The sequence below is a fragment of the Tachyglossus aculeatus genome, chromosome 2, assembly GCF_015852505.1.
Source record: "Tachyglossus aculeatus isolate mTacAcu1 chromosome 2, mTacAcu1.pri, whole genome shotgun sequence".
Classification (NCBI taxonomy): domain Eukaryota; kingdom Metazoa; phylum Chordata; class Mammalia; order Monotremata; family Tachyglossidae; genus Tachyglossus; species Tachyglossus aculeatus.
Genome location: NC_052067.1, coordinates 104,461,976 through 104,472,906, shown reverse-complemented (window position 1 = coordinate 104,472,906; position 10,931 = coordinate 104,461,976). Strand labels below are relative to the sequence as shown.

Below are 10,931 nucleotides of genomic sequence, written 5' to 3'. Positions count from 1 at the left end.
TGCTTATCCCAATTTACTTGTATCCACCCCAGTGCTTAGTACAGTGCCTGGCAAATAGCATTGTACTTGGCAGTAGAAGGGAAAGAAAATCAGTTCTGGGAATCAGAGGAAAATCAGGCCTGGGAATCAGAGGACCTGGGTTCTAATCCTGACTCTGCCCCTTCCCTGCTGTGTGATCTCAGGCAAGTCGCTTAACTTCTCTGTGCCTCATTTACCTCATCAGTAAAATGGGGATTTAAACTGTGAGTCCCATGTGGGACATAGCCTGCGTCCAATATGATTAGCTTGTATTTACCTCAGCACTTAGTGCAGTACCTGGCAAGCAGCATGGCTTAGTGGAAAGAGCATGGGCTTGAGAGTCAGAGGATGTGGGTTCTAATCCCACCTCCTCCACTTGTCTGCTGTGTGGCCTTGGGCAAGTCACTTAATTTCTGTGTGCCTCAGTTACCTCATCTGTAAAGTGGGGATTAAGAATGTGAGCACCACATGGAACAACCTGATCACCTTGTATCCTTCCCAGTGCTTAGAACAGTGCTTTGCACATAGTAAGCACTTAACAAATACCAAAATAATAATTATTATTGTTATGTAAATCACTGTATTCATTCATTCAATCGTATTTATTGAGCGCTTACTGTGTGCAGAGCACTGTACTAGGCTCTTGGGAAGTACAAATCAGCAACATGTAGAGACAGTCCCTACCCAACAACGGGCTCACAGTCTAGAAAGGGGAGACAGATGACAAAACAAGTAGACAGGTGTCAATAACATCAGAATGAATAGAATTATAGATATATACATATCATTAATAAAGTTAATAGAGTAATAAATATGTACAAATATATACAAGTGCTTTGGGGAGGAGGAAGGAGGGGGGCAATGGGGAGGGGAGGAGGAGGAGATGAGGAAAAAGGGGAAGCTCAGTCTGGGAAGGCCTCCTGGAGGAGGTGGGCTCTCAGCAGGGCTTTGAAGGAAGGAAGAGAGCTATTATGAAGATGTTACACTGGTGGTAGTGATTCTAAGTCATTATTATGCAAATGTTATACTGGTAGTAGTGAGTCTAGAAGAGTGGTATTTGTGTAAAAATATTATGGTGTTAACTGGGAAGATATGAACCCGGGAGAAGAAAAAAAAATCTGGGAAAGTCTCCCTAAGGAGTTGGAATGTAAGATGAGCTTTAATGATAGGTAGAGCTGTGGTCTTATGGATTTAAAGGGGATGGATGTCTCAGACAAAAGGAAGCATGTGAGCAAGCATTTGGAAACAAGAGGATAGTCTGAGAGGAATGAAGAATGTGAATTGGGATGATGTGGCAAAAGCGTTGGAATAAGTAAAAGGTGAGAGTTCATTGAGTATCGTAAAGGTAAAGGTCAGGAAGCAAAGGTAAAGGTAACGTGAGGAATGGCCAGCCATTGAAGGTTTATGAGTAGTGAGGAAATGTGTGCAGAATGGTATTTCAGAAAAATGATACACACAGCAGAATGAAATATGCACTGGAGAAGGGAGATACTGGAGGCAGGGAGATCAGTGAGGAGGTTGATATAGTAGTCTGGTCTGATTGTGACAACTTCCTGAACCTCAGGAGGAAGCGTTGGATCCAGGAAATGTTGTTGAGCAAAATTAAACAGGATTTAGTGACAAACAGAGTGTGAGAATTAAAAGAAAGCAAGATGTCAAGGCTATTACCTGAGTGTGGGCTTGAGAGATTGGGAGGATGCTGGCATTGCTAACTGGGAAATTTAGGGGAGGACAGGGTTAGGAAAAGAAGATGAGGAGTTCTGTTTTAGACAAATTGAGCCTAAGATGTCAGCAGAACATTCATGTCATCATCAATCGTATTTATCGAGCGCTTACTGTGTGCAGAGCATCATGTGGTGATGAAGTCATGAAAAATGTGAGATTTTGTCATTAAATGCTTCAGGCTGATGTTTTAGGAAACAAACACATTATTTTGTAAGGAATTTAAAGATGATGTGGTGGTAACATGCTTACTGGGCCATCTCAGTCTATCACATAATCAATCAATCAATCAATGGCAGTTATTGAGGGATAGGAGGAGGTAAACTGATTGAGTGCTTAAAAGCTGATGGTCAGGAGTTTCTATTTGATGGGCAGAAAGATGGGCAACCACTGGAAGTTCTTGAGCAGTGGGAAGATGTGGACTAAGCCATTTTTAAGAAAAATAATCCAGGGCAGCAGAGCGAAATATGGACTAGCGAGGGAGAGACAGGAGGCCGGGAGGTCAGCAAGGAGACCGATGAGTCATACCTTCTTCTGGACTTTTTCTTTAGCAGTAGCGTCAGCCCTAAATGAGAGTAGTACAAATAGGGAAGAGCAACTGTCACACAGTCAGAGGATACCCACTGAAATGTAGAAATCAATTAGTCTCCTGTGATATTTCCAAGATCAGGGGATATAGTGGTATTTCTTCATTACAACAAAGAAAAAAGTAATTTTCCAAAGCTTATCAGTGGAATAATATGCTGTAGACTATCAGGGAGACTTCAGCTTTACTGTTACCCATGCCATACTTTTAATCAGAGAATTTCTTCGTGTGCCTTGTTTACTGTTGATATTTTCTGGCTGATTGGAGAGGAATGACATTTTGACAATTTACTGTAGCAGTAAGCACTGTACAAACAAAAGGTGCTGATGAAAACTGGGAACCCATTATTATGTAAATTATGGCTGAGTAACACAGATTCCATCTCCTAGTCACCATCATTGAGACCAGTTTTACTCAATGATAATAATTTTCATGATTGCAGACTTCAAGAGTGATCAGAAATATGCTTTAGCTGTTGCATTTATCTACTGCTGGTACTTGACCCTTAATTAAATTCTGAAACTTTTTTATATAATAAAGTAAAATACAGCTGACACTTCTGTTCAAACAAAGAGCATCAAACATAGATCTGCCAAATAAGATAAAGGTATTTCAGGCTTACCTCGTTGAAATGATAGTAAACACAAACATTACATCTTCCCAAAGTGAGTTTTAAGTTTAAAATGGGTATATATATGGGGCGAGATATAGATATAGATAAATAGATGTAGATATAAAACATCATTCAAAGCTATATTTCCATGTTGCCTTTTTAAAAAAATAAGTCTATAAAAATATATCATATACACAAGTTATTCCAGTGATAATCATAAAATGATACTTTGAAAGAAGTTCATAGTATGTGTGGGAAAGATATTTGTTGTGGTTCTTGAAATGGCCCATCTTTTTTTTTTTTAATGGTATTTGTTTAAGTGCTTACAATGTGCCAGGCACTGTACTGAGAGTTGGGATGAATACAGTCAAATTGGGTTGGACACAGTCTCTGTCCCAAGTGGGGTTCACAGTCTCAATCCCGGCTCTGCCAATCGTCAGCTGTGTGACTTTGGGCAAGTCACTTAACTTCTCTGTGCCTCAGTTACCTCATCTGTAAAATGGGGATTAAGACTGTGAGCCCCCCGTGGGACAACCTGATGACCTTGTAACCTCCCCAGCTCATAGAACAGTGCTTTGCACATAGTAAGCGCTTAATAAATGCCATTATCATTATTATTATTATTAATCCCCATTTTATGGAGGAGGTAACTGAGGCCCAGAGAAGTGAAGTGACCTGTCCAAGGTCACATAGCAGACAAATGACAGAGCTGGGATTAGAACCCATGAACTTCTGACTCTCAGGCCCATGTTCTATCCATTAAACCATGCTTCCTCCTATGTCTTAATGGCATTTCTTGGTAACTATAAAATCTAAAGCTAGCTTAGGAAAATAAGAGCTAGATTACTAAAAATATATGTAGCTCCAGGAATCATTGGTTTTCACAGTTTTAAAGAGAATAGTCAATAGATGGTCTTATTGAAAAGGGCGATCTTGAAAAACTGACAGGTGAAACAGCCCATTACCGTCTCAGGGTCGCACCTGGAGAGTTTCCAGTACTCTACCAATCTCGACTACAGGAGGGAGAGTCAAGCAGAGGCATATCATTCCATTTCTAGCTTGGGCAGTGGCTAGTGAGTGGAAGGCAATCTGCTAAAAGTCAAAACTTACCCGTTCTGGACAGCAGCAGCATGGGAGAGAGTTGAGGGTGGAGGCTCTTTCACTGTGCAGAAGGAGGCAATGGTAAACCACGTCTGTATTTTTACCAAGAAAGCTCTGTCGATACACTACCAGAACGATTGCAGATGGAAGTGGGGCATTCTGGTAGAGCTGTGTCCATGACGTTTCTATGGGTCGAACCCGACTTGACAGAATTAGACAACAAAACAGATCATTAATGTGTTCATCATGGACATTGGAGCCAGTGTTGGAGACAGAATCCTAAGCTGCAGGGTAATAAGAATAATAATAATGATAATTATGGTATTTGTTAAACCCTTACTATGGGCCAAGCACTGTTCTAAGTACTGGGGTAGATACTAGGTAATCAGGTTATCCACATAGGGCTCAAAGTCTAAATCCCCATTTTACAGATGAGGTAACTGAATCACAGAAAAGTTAAGTGGCGTGTCTAAGGTCACATAACAGACAAGTGGTGGAGTCAGGATTAGAACCCTTGTCCTCTGACTCTAGAGCCCGTGCTCATCCCACTAAGCCACGCTGCTTCTCTAGGATCCACTGGTGTGGTCCAGCATGACTTCCACCAAGGTTCTATATTTTGGTTTAACATCTCATCTTGGTGTAATCATCATCATCATCATCATTAATCGTATTTATTGAGCACTTACTGTGTGCAGAGCACTGTACTAAGCTCTTGGGAAGTACAAATTGGCAACATATAGAGACAGTCCCTACCCAACAGTGGACTCACAGTCTAAAAGGGGGAGACAAAACCAAACATACTAACAAAATAAAATAAATACAATTTTTAAATTGTAGCATTTATTTTGGGAGCAACTTTGGTTAATGTATCTTTATTAAGCAAATAGATTTTCACTTGTCTGTTTTCCTCAGTTTTTCATATTGGAAGATGGTTCCTCATTTTGGCTAATGTTAATAAATACAAATCAGCTAAAAATAGGGCTCTTGTGGAAACCAGGTTTAATATTTCCTTGGATATAAAATTTCCTAACCATCAGCTCAGAGAGCCAATGAGCTAAGAAGGTAATTACTTAAGTGGATTTCATGAAGAGTAGAAAGATGATTGTGCCACATTAAATAACAATTGTATCCTTAATGATGTGTTGGACTATAATACAAACATCCTTCTACTATTACATGCACTACAGTATACCTTTCTAATTACTCCAGTGGCTTCCTGTTCCCCCTGCTAAGATGCTATGCTTTCAAAGGCTATGTAAACACTGTGAGCTTTTTTTTTCAACTACAGTGAATACAGCTGCATGGTCATTGATAAATTGGCTATAATTTATTGACAGACTATGAATTTCATTTTTGTTTCATCATTTTTAAAGAAACAATTATTTTTGAAAAAATGTATAATTCCATAAAATTGCTCTTAGGGGCAAATTAACAATATTGGAGAAAAATGTTTAGAAGTATTAAGGAGTGGTGTTTAAATGCTTAAAATGAGACTTGGAAGTGCATTGAATGCATTGCAAGTTCACAGACCTCATTTAAGCAGTGACCAATGGGTTATCAAGGGAGATAGCACAGTCTAGTCAAATACTTCAGGTAGAGGAGTCAAGGGACATAAACATATGTTCCAGAATGAGCTCTGCCATTCTTCTACTGGATAATAATAAGTATGGTATTTGTTAAACGCTTACTTTGTTTCAGAAGCAAAGTACTATACTAAGCTCTGGGATGGATACAAGCAAATAATGTTTGTCCCACATGGGACTTACAGTCTCTGACCTTAGGAGAGATACTTAACCTCTCTGTACCTCTGTTTCCTTTATTATCCTTTAGAATGGATAGTAATGCCTGCCTCTGCCTATCTCACAGGAATGATGTGAGACTAAATTGAAATGAAAGATAGAAGGCACTTTGGAAAATTGAAGAACTCTTAGAAGCTACCCCTAGGTCTCTGATAGCACCCAAGATGGGTTGTTTTAATAAATGTATGAGGCATCTGAATTCTGATTTGAATTGTCTTCTATTTGGCCCCTAAAGTACTCTTTCCATATATGTGTAAACTAAATAAAAAGAACAGAAAGTCGGTAATTGGTCCTGACTAATGGTGTTACGAGCTTGGTTTCCCTCTAGACTCATGACCTCTCTTGTCAAAGGTGTGCTTTGAATATTCACATTATTATAAAATACAGTAATCAGTGTGGAAGCACTGCATGTCAAATCCACAAAACATCACAGACACAACAGGTTCCCACAATTACACCCCTTTTACAGGTGAGGAAAATGAATTAAAGAGAACAGGGAGGACTTTTCCCCTATTCTACATGATAAGTTAGGGATAACTTTTTTCATTATCCTGTAGCAAAATTACTATTTCTGAATAGGAATGACTTTAATTGGACCTTAAATCCCCAGCAAATGTTTTGTTTGTCTGGTTGGAGAGTCCCCATAAGGTACTGTGGTAGTGATCAGGGACTCCTCAGTCCTCTCTCTGTGTCCAGGGCAAATGGGCACTTTTTCAGGCAGCCCCATGGTACAAAGCATGATCCCCATTAAATGTCACTAATTCATTACTTGGGTGACTATGCTTGCGGGAAGGACCTAAAGGGACAAGAGGTACAACTCTCCGCAGTGACTGATAAGGCATGATCGAAGCAGTAATCAAGCAGGCGACAAGGTAGCTTATGAAGTATCCTTTCTGTGAATGAACTGTAACATATTGACTTTCAGAGGAACATATTGGGACATGTCTTCTCAGACTCCATGCCCAGACTTCAAATTAATGTTAATAAGTATTTGATCCAGGCCTGACAGGGAAAGAAACCCTTTTAGGCCCTAGTTCCTGTGTACTTTGTATTGTTTACATCTGCTGTGTTGGACCACCTTAACATTTTGGATGTATTTTTATTTTAGATTTGTTTATGATATTCTCATATCAATTTCACTTGTTTGCCATATATTTATATACCCATTCCCAACCTGTAAATAAATACATTCCTGTATTATCTAGCCTTCTGGTGTCTACTCGCCTACTGATACTAAAGATACTTCTAAGTTGTTTATTATCGAAAACACTTCAAGATAAAGTCATTCAAGTTCAGTAAAACTTAATCATGATACTGTTTCTTTCCAAGTAATAAATTGCTATGAATAGTGTAATATAAGATCACAGTAAGATATAAGATTCTGTGACAGAGGGTTATGGGTGTTATGGTCTATGCTAAAATTCTCTGTGTTGCTACAACATACAATAAGGCATCTTTAAATGAATTACTCTGTTTTATTCTTACTCTGTCACTCAGCCCAGGCTTATCTACATTATATTATTTATGTAAAATGCAACAAATCCAGTGACTCTTGCTGTACAATAATGCTTTTTGTGTCAGAGGTCTTGCTTTGAACCCAAGTTCCTATGCCATAAATGTTATTAAGTGTAAAGAAGATAAGGAATTGTTCTTTATTAGTTTAATCTGTTGCTATGGAAAAGTCTGGAAAGCAATATAATGTATCAGGTATTTGATGGGGTAGAGAATGACATATGATTATTCAATTATTACTGGAAGGAAGCAGTGAAACAAAAGCATTGTGAGCCCTTGTTTTCGCAGAGGAGGGGAAAAATAAAAATAGTGCTTGCTCACCACTGGCAACCAGTTTCCCCACTGTTAGTAATAATAATAATAATAATAATAATAATAATAATATTTGTTAAGTGCTTACTATGTGCAAAGCACTGTCCTAAGCACTGGGGAGGTTACAAAGTGATCAGGTTGTCTCATGGGGGGCTCACAGTTTTTAATCCCCATTTTACAGATGAGGTAACTGAGGCCCAGAGAAGTTAAGTGCTTGCCCAAAGTCACCCAGCTGATAATTGACGGAGCTGGGATTTGAACCCAAGCCTGCATGAGGCTAGTATAGTTTTTGAGGGATTTTCCCAGTCGACAAATTGATCTTAGCCAAAATCTGCACTGGGTAAAGCAAACCTCTAGCTTTTGACAGAGTTTGTCCTATAAGGGTTAAATTTGTGATGTTTTCCTTTCTTCCTCCCAGCTCCCAGTCCTCTTCCTCCTCTTCCTCTCTCCTTCTATAACCTTATCTTCCCCTAAGCTCCTTTTCCCTTTTTCCCTTTATCTCTCTTTCTAAGTATGTCTTTCACCTTATTAGCTCTCCTGTTGATTTGACCTAGTAACTTTTCAAAGATTTGATAGTAGGGAGAAAAGATATGGTGTGGAGGAGGAAAGGCAAATTTCCAGATGAGTTAACTGGGCATATCATTTGTATTGAAACCCAGGATATTGGGATGGCACCCCATCCTTATACCATTCAAATTTTCATTCTCAACAACCAGGAGGGAGGGAGAGTGGAGGAAGAGGGAACAGTGGAATGTTTCAGTTGCTCAGATTAATTCTGTATTCCAAGATCTGGATTTTTGTGGGAATCATATGGAAATTTTACTGAGCATTCTCCTATTCCAGTGAAGATATTTAAGAGTTCCAATTCCAGGATTTTGTATATGTTTATGGAATTGGCCAATGATTCTATAAAAATCATGACTGTCCCTGATAAACCGTGTTGAAAGAAGAACCTGAAAGAAAGGTAAGTATGAAGCACTTCAGGAAATTAGAGAAGCAGTGTGGCTCAGTGGAAAGAGCACGGGTTTTGGAGTCAGAGGTCATGGGTTCAAATCCTGGTTCTGCCAATTGTCAACTGTGTGACTTTGGGCAAGTCACTTAACTTCTCTGTGCCTCAGTTACCTCATCTGTAAAATGGGGATTAAGACATGGGACAACCTGATCACCTCGTAACCTCCCCAGAACTTAGAACAGTGTTTTGTACATAGTAAGTGCTTAATGAATGCCATTATTATTATTATTATTATTATTATTATTATACAAATGTCCCCAGTGAAAAAAAAATGAAGTTCCAAAGAAAGGTTGAAGTAATTTAAAGTATAATATAGATCCTAGCTTACTATCATAATTCAAAAGGACTCTGCCTCCTATCCACATTTTAATTGGTGAATGCCTGTAGGAAGAGCACCTACATTGGTGATATTAAATAATAAAATAATAAAACAAGCACTTCCTCTCAGGGTTGCACCTGGAGAGTTTCCAGTACTTTACCAGTCTCAACTACAGGAGGGAGAGTCCAGCAGAGGCATACCCATTCCATTCCTAGCTTGGTCAGTGGCTAGTGAGTGGAAAGCAATCTGCTACAAGTCAAAACTCACCTGTTCTGGGCAGCAGTGGTATGGGAAAGAGTCCAAGTCAGAGACTTGTTTACTGCACAGAAGGAGGCAATGGTAAACCACTTCTATATTTTTACCAAGACATACGCTACTGGAATGACTGCAGATGAAAGTGGGGCATTCTGAGAGACATGTGTCCATGGCATCACCATGGGACAGAAACAAGACTACAGCGTAAGACAACAACAACAACAACAACAAAACAAGTACCTAGAGAAATGTTCAACATTCATAAAGCAGTCAATAAATACAGTGGATTGATCCACTGATTGTTTGAGGATGACATATTTTCCCCATTTTGCATATTATTTAAATACCTAGTTCAGTGCCCTGCACACACTAGGTACCCAGTGGATACTGTGGAGACTGGTACTCAGGACCATGAAATGCAATATTCTGAAAATAGAAAAAACAGAAGACTATTGTGAACCTTGGAACTGTCCCATTCCAAAGAAGGGAGATAGGACCCCTCAGCAGCAGCCGCTAATCATGCAGACTCCCGATTCCATCAGTAGCTAGGCCCAAGGATGCCCTCACTTGAATGGCATTTAGCTGATTGATATAAATTACAAACAAAAGCATTAAGTGCACTTCCCTGTCATTAGATTGAAAAATACATGGCTGCCGTTGAACTAAGAAAGAATAAGCTAACAGGACACACACACATATATATATATATATATATATATATATACACATATGCATATGTAACATCTCCTGTTACCATATTCTTATAAATTCTTATAAATATGCATCTAAATTTGTACTGATTTTTGCCTCATAAATGTCCAAGTCAGAAAAACCCTAATCCTCATCTAGAAAGAGAATTTCAGGGTTGCCCATTTTCAGGTGCTTATTAGAAAGCTTTACTGCACCTAATCACTCATCTGGTTTAATCAAATGGGTTGCTTTGCGAAACCCAGATCTGAGGGAAATGGTTTTCACAGGACACGCTTCCCAGTTAAAAGTGCTATTTTTATAGGGGTCATTCCTATACCTTTAAGTATCAAGAAAGAAAGGACTGATCAGTCTACATCTTCATAGATAATTAGACAATCCATGCAGATGCAAATATACTCGTGACAAAACCAACAGCACTACAAATATCCTAAATCACATATCAAAAGATTTGGTTTGAGAACTACTAATACAATTGGAAATAATAACGTAAGATTGAATGCAAATCCGTCCAGCAATCAATCCTTCCAGATAAAGTAAAAAGTATGTGAATCATCTGGATCCTTGTACAGTGCATTTACTCACAGTTGCATTATTGATATGCAAGTGTAATCTCCAAACTGTAAGCTTCTTGCGGGAAGGGAACATGTCTACCGACTCTGTTACATCATGCTCTCCCAAGCTTTTACTGCAGAACTCTGCATACAGTAAGCACTCAATAAAAATGACTGATTAATTGATTGATCTCCAAGAAATGGAACATTAATATGACCTATTATGTAAGTAGTTGCTGAAACATTAGTTTAATTTTGAAGGGTAGAAATAATGATGAAGGCTAAAATACATTTAATCTTTTAAACTGAGTGTCTCTGAGAACTATTTATCTATCCAGATATTTCAAGCCAAAAAGTCTGAGTTTTTTTTACCTTAAATACTAAAGCCAAAGGATCTAAAGGATCTATGAACTGTAGTAG

At 38.7% G+C, this 10,931-nt stretch overlaps 2 non-coding genes across 2 annotated transcripts; both read left to right on the top strand.

Annotated features, from left to right (window-relative positions):
* Positions 1 to 3,902: 3,902 nt before the first annotated feature.
* LOC119923686 lies at positions 3,903 to 4,039 on the top strand. The gene has a single exon (XR_005448933.1). It is a non-coding gene; the product is annotated as a small nucleolar RNA SNORA7 (small nucleolar RNA).
* A 5,074-nt stretch (positions 4,040 to 9,113) lies between these two features.
* Positions 9,114 to 9,251, top strand: LOC119924716. The gene has a single exon (XR_005449412.1). It is a non-coding gene; the product is annotated as a small nucleolar RNA SNORA7 (small nucleolar RNA).
* The last annotated feature ends 1,680 nt before the right edge of the window (positions 9,252 to 10,931 follow it).